The following is an 8554-nucleotide window of genomic DNA, read 5'->3' as shown; positions in this document are numbered from 1 at the left end:
GCATATGCAAAAGGCTTCTTCATCAATTCTCAAAATTGAATTATGTCTAATTCTGGTATATTTTTGATTCTGCATAACAGGATGAGTGCTGCGTCTCTGAGTAGTTTAATGGAAAATAAAAAGGTGCTATAAATAATCTCCAAAACAAAAACTTAAAAATTTCCAAAACAAAAACAAAAACTTAAAAACTCTGAACTAATTATGTGTTAGACTTAAATCTTAATAGCCCTATGGCAAGTACCTTTATTTCCCCTCAATATTTCAGCCAAATGTACAAACTGTAGACTTGTAGCATGTCTTACTCACTGACATGATTCCATATAGCATTGCTTCTAAAAAAATCTCATTTTACAAAAAAAATGAACTGCAGCTATTGACTTAAGCTCACAGAATTAAGCAGTGGCAACAAGTTCCTCATCATGCTGAAGTAGACTCAGAATAATAGATGATGTCTTAAAGATTTATTAAATTGAGTTTAATTACTCTAAAGTATCCACAAAATTAGCACCACAATTCCATCACTGACATGAGGATTGTGATATTTATTTGAATATATAAATGACCAGTGTACCCAAAATGATTAGAAAGAACCAAGCTGAATGACTATTCCCACACATAAAGACTTATTTTAAAGCTACAACAATTAAAACAAAATGAAGCTGATTAGACCATTGGAACAGAAGCAAATACACACTTGCACAGATGTAATAACTGATTTATGACAATGAGAACCCTGTATGGTGATGATGAATATTAATAAGTCAATGGGATGCATTTGATGTATTTATATAAACATAACTTGATTATACGTTGTGTCATAAATAGTAAAGAAATCCAGGTGAATTGAGGATCTAAATATGAAAATTAAAACAACAAAGATTCTATAGTTCATATGTCAGCTCAGGCATGTAATAAGTTGTAAGCTGTTTTTTATCCTCACAACAAGTACAAGCTGAACAAACTGATAATTAATCCTTACCTAGATTGATCAGAGAACTGAGGTAGTAGGACACAGCTCTACCCCAAAATTTGGAGAGGTAGGAGAATCTAGAGAATCACATCTGAGATCTGCTTACTTGGAGCAGAAGCTACTGGAACCATAGACTGGTAGGAACACTCAACTGGAAATGTTGACAAATTAACTGGAGGCCGTGTATAGATAGACGAGAGTGAAACTTAGAAACTCCCCGGACATGTGGATTTAGTGGACTAACAAACTTTGGTTTTTATTTTTGGTTTTATTTCCAGGACCCTTACTAGGTTCTAGTAGTGAAGAGAGACAGAGATATTTTTGTGGCTCTGATAAATAGAAGGGATGGGTAACCGTTTGTAAAATATACTTGGAGTATTCTCCATAAAAAGGCCTAGTCTAGTAGTAGTCTAGACTTAGGCAGAGCTTTATTCTACCTCAGGGAAGGGCATCTCTCGTACTCTAGCACTCTCTAGCTTTCCTGACTCACTTAAGGAAATGGAAAAGTGAGAAACACTTTTGAGGTTCATAGTCCAGGGATGCAGGCTCACTAAAGGACAGATTTAATTTCAAGATTACCGAATGCTTTCCGTTGCCCACACCTTTATCTCCCCACCAAGAGAGTTCTTGCATGGCAAATGCATAACAAGAGAAAGAGCTTCCAAATATATATTCTCTAAAGAGTACTTTGAGAATCTTAGTGTCAACAAGGGAAATAAAAATAAGGAGACTGATAGGGTTTGGTTCTGTGCCCTCACCCAAATCTCATGTTGAATTGTAATCACCCAGTGTTGGAAGTGAGGCCTGCTGGGAGGTGATTTGATCATGGCAGTGGTTTCTAATGCTTTAGCATCATCCCCTTAGTGCTGTCTCACAAGAGAGTTCTTATGAGATTTAGTTGTTTCAAAGTGTGTACCATTTCCCCTTTCTCTCTCTCTCTCTCTCTCTCTCTCTTTCTCTCTCTCTCTTTCTCTCTCTCTCTCTCCTCTCTCTCTCTGTCTTTTGTTCTGCCATAGTAAGACGTGCTTGCTTCCTCTTTGCCTTCCACTGTAATTGTAAGTTTCCTGAGGACTCCCAGCAATGTTTCCAGTTATAGTATGTGGAACTGTGAGTCAATTAAACTTATTTTCTTCATAAATTACCCAGTCTCAGTCTCAGGTAGTTCTTTATAGCAGCGTGAAAATAAACTAATACAGAAAATTGGTACCAAAGAAGTAGGGCATTGCTATAAAGAAACCTGAAAATATAGAAGCAGCTTTGGAAATGGGTAATGGGCAGAGGTTAGAACAGCTTGGAGGGCTCATAAGAAAACATAAAGATAAGGGACAGTTTAGAACTTCCTAGAAACTTGTTGAATGGTTGTGACCAGAATGCTTATAATAATTTGAACAATGAAACCCAGTCTGAGGTGGTTTCAGATGGAGATGAGGAACTTACAGGGAACTGAGGTGAAGGTCACTCTTACTATACTTTAGCAAAGAGATTGGTGGCATTATGCCCCTGCTCTAGAGTTCTGTGGAATTCTGAACTTGAGAGAGATGATTTAAGGTATCTGGTGGAAGAAATCTTAAGCAACAGTGTTCAAGATGTGACTTAGCTGCTTCTAAAAGCCTATGCTCATTGGCATTGACAAAGAAATTATCTGAAACTGGAACTTATATTTAAAAAGGAAGCAGAGTATAAACGTTTGGAAAATTTGTGTCCTGGCCATATCATATAAAAGAAAAATCCATTTTCAGGAAAGAAATTCAAGCTGATTACAGAGATTTGCATAAGTAAAAAGGAGCAGAAGGTTAATAACCAAGAGAATGGGAAAAGTGCCCTGAGGGCATTTCAGAGACCTTTGCAGCAGCCACTCATCACAGACCTGGGCGCCTAGGAGAAAAAAATAGTTTTGTAGGCCAGACCCAGAGTTCTGCTGCTCTTTGCACAGCTGTAGTTTAGCTATGGCTAAAACGAACCAAGGTACAGTTGGAGCTGTTGCTCCACAGAGTGCAAGCCCCAAACCTGTCAATGTTGGGCCTATCGATGCACAGAAGACAAGAATAGAGGCTTTGTCCCTCTACCTAGATTTCAGAACACATATGGAAATGCCTGGATGCCCAGGCAGAAGTCTGCTGCAGGGGTGGAGCCCTCATGGAGAACCTCTTCAAGGGCAGTGAGGAGGGTAAACATGGGGTTGGAGCCCCCACACAGAGTCCTTACAGGGGCACTGCCTAGTGGAGCTGTGAGAAGAGGGCTACCCATCCTCCAGATCCCAGAATAGTAGATCCACTGACAGCTTGCACCATGCACCTGGAAAAACCACAGGTTGTTTTACTCAACAAGAGCTCATGAAAGCAGCTGAAGGGGCTGTACCCTGCAGAGCCACAGGGTGGAGCTTCCCAAGGCCTTGGGAGCCCACACCTTCATTCAGTGTGGTCTGGGTGTCAGACACAGACTGAAAGATTGCTTTGAAGCTCTAAGATGTAATATCTACCCTGCTGAATTTTAGACTTGCCTGGGACCTGTATCCCCCTTGTTTTGTTTTGGTCAACTTTTCTCTTTTGGAATATAAACATTTACCCAATGTCTGTATCCCCATTTTATCTTGGAAGTAAATAACATATATATCAGACTCTTAGGCAGAAGGACCTTGCCTTGTCTCAGATAATACTTTGGACTTTTGAGTTAATGCTGAAATGAGTTAGCACTTAGTGAAACTGTTGGGAAAGTATTAATGTGGTATTAATGTGTTGTGAAATGTGAGAAGGACCTGTAATTTGGGAGTGGCCAGGGTAGAATGATATGGTTTGGTTCTGTGTCCTCACTCAATTTTCATATTGAGCTATAATCCACCACGTTCGGAGATTGGGCCTAGTGGAAGGTGATTGGATCATGGGAGTGGATTCTATTGGTTTAGGACCATTGGTCTAGTGCTGTCTTGTGAAAGAGTTCTCATGAAATCTGGTTGTTTAAAAGTGTGAAGCACTTCCCGCTTCAGTCTCTCTCTGAACCTCTCCTGCTCTGTCATGGTAAGAGGTGCTAGCTTCCCTTTTGTCTTCTGCCATGATTGTAAGTTTCCTGAGGCCTTTTACACATGCTGCCTGTACAGCTTGTGGAACTGTGAGTCAATTAAACCTCTTTTCATAAATTACACTGTCTCACGTAGTTCTTTCTAGCAAGTGAGAATGAACTAATATGGATTGGAAATTTGAAGACTGTGACACCTACAACTATAACTAACACATTGTCTAATTAGATATAAATTACAATCTATCTCCTAGCCAGTTTGACAAGACGCACACAAACACACAAACACAAACACACACACACTAAGGCCTTTTTAATTCAGTGTTTAATATCTGATACCTAATTTCTGGGTTTACACAAAGAATTATAAGGCATGCTAAAAGGCAAGAAAAACAAAACACAGTTTAAAGAGACAAAGCAAGCATCAGAACCTGATTTGGATATGACATTGATATCAGAATTAGCAGACAAAGAAATTAAAATACCTATGATAAATATGATGAGGTGGTGATAAAAAAGTAAAAGAACTTTAAAAAACAGATGTGTAATATGAGCAAACAGATGGAAACACTAAAAAATGAACAAAAGGAAGTGTTAGAAATCAAAAACAGAAATACAGAATATCTTTACTGGGCTCATAATGACACAGTTGAGGGAAAAAAAATTCATTGAGCTTGAAGATTCAATAAAAATTTCTCAAACTGAAGTGCAGAAAGAAAAACAAATGATAAAAACAGAATACTAATACTCCAAGAACCTAAAAACAATTTGAAAACGTGAAAAATATGTATAATTGAAACACCAGTAGGAGAAAGAGAAAACAGAGTATAAAAAGTATTTAAAACAATAACAAATTAGAAATTTTCACAATTAATGATAGACACCAAATCAGAGATAGCAGCTCAGGGAATACCAAGTACGATCAATAGCTGAAAATCTCCCTGAGTCATATCATGCCAAAAATACAGAAAACTAAAGAGAAAGAGAAAAATTAAAGAAACTAAGTTTAGTTGGGTGTATTAGTCCATTTTCACGCTGCCTATAAAGACATACTCGGGACTGGGCAATTTACAAAGAAAGAAGTTTATTGGACTTACAGTTCTACATGGCTGGGGAAACCTCACAATTACGGTGGAAGGCAAGGAGGAGAGCATCACATCTTACATGGATGGCAGCAGGGAAAAGAAAAAGCATGTGCAGGGAACTTCTTGTTATAAAACCCATCAAATCTTATGAGACTTATTCACTCTCACAAGCATAGGAAAAACCAATTGCCATAATTCAATCTCCTTCCACTGGGTCCCTCCCACAACACATGGGAATTGTGGGAGTTACAAGTCAAGATGAGATTTGGGTGGAGACACAGCCAAACCATATCATAGGGCCCCTTACATATAAGAATGTTAGAAATTACAGCAGTCTTATCATCTGAAGTCATTTCAACTAGAAGAGAGAAAAGTGAAATACTTTAAGAGTAAGAAAAATCAAAATTATCATCTAAAATTATATATAGAGATAAATTTTCCTTCAAAACTTAAAGATAGACAAGAATCCCTCAAACAAAAAACAACGGAATTCATTGACACTAGAACTGCCCTTCAGGGAATACTAAGAGATGTTCTTCAAGGAGAAAAATAATAATATAAGCCAGAAACACAAATCTACTTATAAAAGAACAGTAAGGGTATAATTGAAAATGGGATCATTTATATTTCTTATCCTTAATCCAAAATAAAAGTTTAAAAAACTAATTATAATACCAATGTATAAGGCTGATTATAGAATATGGATAAGGAGAGAGAAATTGGGAACCTTTGGTTATAAGGCATCGGCACTATATTTGAAGTACCATAGGGATATTTAAAGATAGACTTGGAATAATTATAAACGTTTATTGTAAATGCTACGGCAATCACTAAAACTGTAAAGATGCAGAAAATCAATAAACAAAGGAAAAATACAACAAAGAGAAAACATGGTAGATATTAATCCAACTATGTCTATAATCATTTTAAATGTAAATAGACAAATTACACAATTATATAAAACAGAAATTACCAAACTATATATATATATATATATATATATAAACCCAACTCTTTGTTTTCTACAGGAAATACACTTTAAGTATAACAATTCAGAGAAATTAACATAATGCAAGGGAGAAGGATATACTACCACTAATACAAGAAATCTGGAGTAGTCACAGAATTTTAAAATGTAGAAGACTTAGAACTAGGAAAATTATCAGGGATAAAGAGATGCATCAAAAAATAGTAAAGCAGTCAGTTACTTGTAAGATAAAATGATCATAAACATGTATGAACCAAGCAACAGTGCATGAATATTGAACTGGTAGAACTTTAAGAAAAAAATAAATGAATTCAGTTTACAGTTGAAAACTTCAACAGACTTTTTCAATAACTAATGAATCAAGCAAGCAGAGTATTAATATAAACGTAGTTGACCTGAACGGTACTATTTAGCAGCTGAGTTTAGTTGACATTTCTAGATTACTCCATTCAACAAAGACAGACAGTACAATCACAACATTAAATTTAACATTCATCCAGATAGACTACATTCTGTGTCTTAAGACATAAATTCAAATTTACGTGAATCTTACAAAGTATACCCTGACCACATTAAAACTAATGTAGAAATGAATAAAAGATGGGTAAGTGTAAAATTCCAAATATTTGGGGAGTAAACTATTTTTCAAAAATATGAGTCAGAAAATGTCTCAATAGAAATTGGAAAACACAGTATTTTGAAGTAAATAAAATAAAATTGAAACTTATCAAAATGTGCACAATATAGTGAAAATGATATGTAGTAGGAAATGAATATTGTTAAACAGATATATTTAAAAAATCAAAAAATCAATTAAAGCTTGTACCTTAAGAAAATAGAGAAAGGATGCTTTTTAAACCTAAAGCAAATAGAAGTAAGTAAATAATGACAAGAAATAGATTACAATAATAAAATTGAGAACAGGGAGATGAAAGAAAAAAAGTAATCTCTCAACCAGATTCGTTGAAAAGACACATTCATTTTAAAAAGTATAAAAATTCTCTAGGCATCTCAAAGAAAATTGTGAGAAGTCAGAATTTGTTAAGGTTTTAAGAGGAAAGAGAAAGTATTTTCCCTGTTCAAAATTTTCACTCTGGCTAACGTGAAGAGAATGACTTGTAGATGAGCAAGACTGGAAGTAGGAAGATAGGTAAGAAGTTGATAGTTCTTGTGAGATATCAAAGTTGTTTGTGCCAAGATTTTAAAAATAATAGAATGACTGGACATAACTCAGACATTATGAAACAGAAAATCACTTGATTACTTGTACATGACATTAGTCATGGTTCTCCAGAGAAAAAGAATCCATAGGAAATTTAAAGAGAAACTAATATGAAGTTGTTTCATCTGCTGTATGTAAGCTGGGGGCCCAGAAAAGCCAGACTTGGCATGAGAAGCAAGAAGCCTATCACAGAGGAACATAGGATGCATTGTTCCAGCTCAAATGGTAAGTCAGAAAAATAGAGACCAATTCCTCCTTCCTTTACCTTTTCTTCTACTAAGGCCATCAAAAATTGCATGATGCACACCCACATTGGGGAGGGCAATTTATTAAGTGCACTGATTCAAATCCTAAGTTTATCTGGAAACATGCTGACATACATACCAGAAATAATGTTTAATATTGACTCCCCACAGCCTAGTCAAGATAACATAAACAATTAATCATTGCAGACATATATGAAAAAAAATTAAATCAAGAATGCTTCATAGATTGAGCAACTAGATAGATAGAAGTGTCATCAACTGAGGCTTGGAAATCACGGGAAGAAGTAGAAAATTTATTTCAGATACATTCTGTTTTAGATTCTTTTTAGACAACTAATGGAATACCAATTGGCCTCATAGGATGATGTGTTGATGGATGAAGTGAAGCTATAGATTTGAACTAAATATAGAAATGACATTTAAATTCACGGCACAAGACACATTGGGAGGGATCCAGAGGGAAAAATATTTAGAAGCGACAAGAAGGTTTTCCAAGACCAACCCTTAGTATTCCAAAATATAGAGCATGAGCAAAAAAATCACAAGTCAACAAAGGGACTTCTGAGAACCCTAAAAGTCAGTAACTGTTAATTTCTCACAGCGTTCATAATATACCCTTACATCTCATAGTTTTACAGGTGTACTCTTAAATCTCTTTCTACCTAAAAAGACCTTTCTCACATTTTGCCCTGTAAAAATATTGATTATTTGATGCTAATAATATAGGTCAATTCCTTTAAGCTAACATTAGTTTTGAGTTCTCTTTCCCCTCACTGAAGAATATTTGATGTATATTTTTTCTATATTTTAGTTTTAAAGTTTCATCAAATTTACTTTCATTTCTTACTATTCCTCTTTGAAAACTTTGTCATAGTCTTTGCCTAGTACCAGATTCATGGCACAGGCACTGTTATATCATGAAAACTTTGGCCGGGCGCGGTGGCTCAAGCCTGTAATCCCAGCACTTTGGGAGGCCGAGACGGGCGGATCACGAGGTCAGGAGATCGAGAC

Source organism: Colobus angolensis, unplaced genomic scaffold (genome assembly GCF_000951035.1).
Source record: "Colobus angolensis palliatus isolate OR3802 unplaced genomic scaffold, Cang.pa_1.0 Scaffold189, whole genome shotgun sequence".
Classification (NCBI taxonomy): Eukaryota; Metazoa; Chordata; class Mammalia; order Primates; family Cercopithecidae; genus Colobus; species Colobus angolensis.
Note: the sequence above shows the minus strand (reverse complement) of the source record.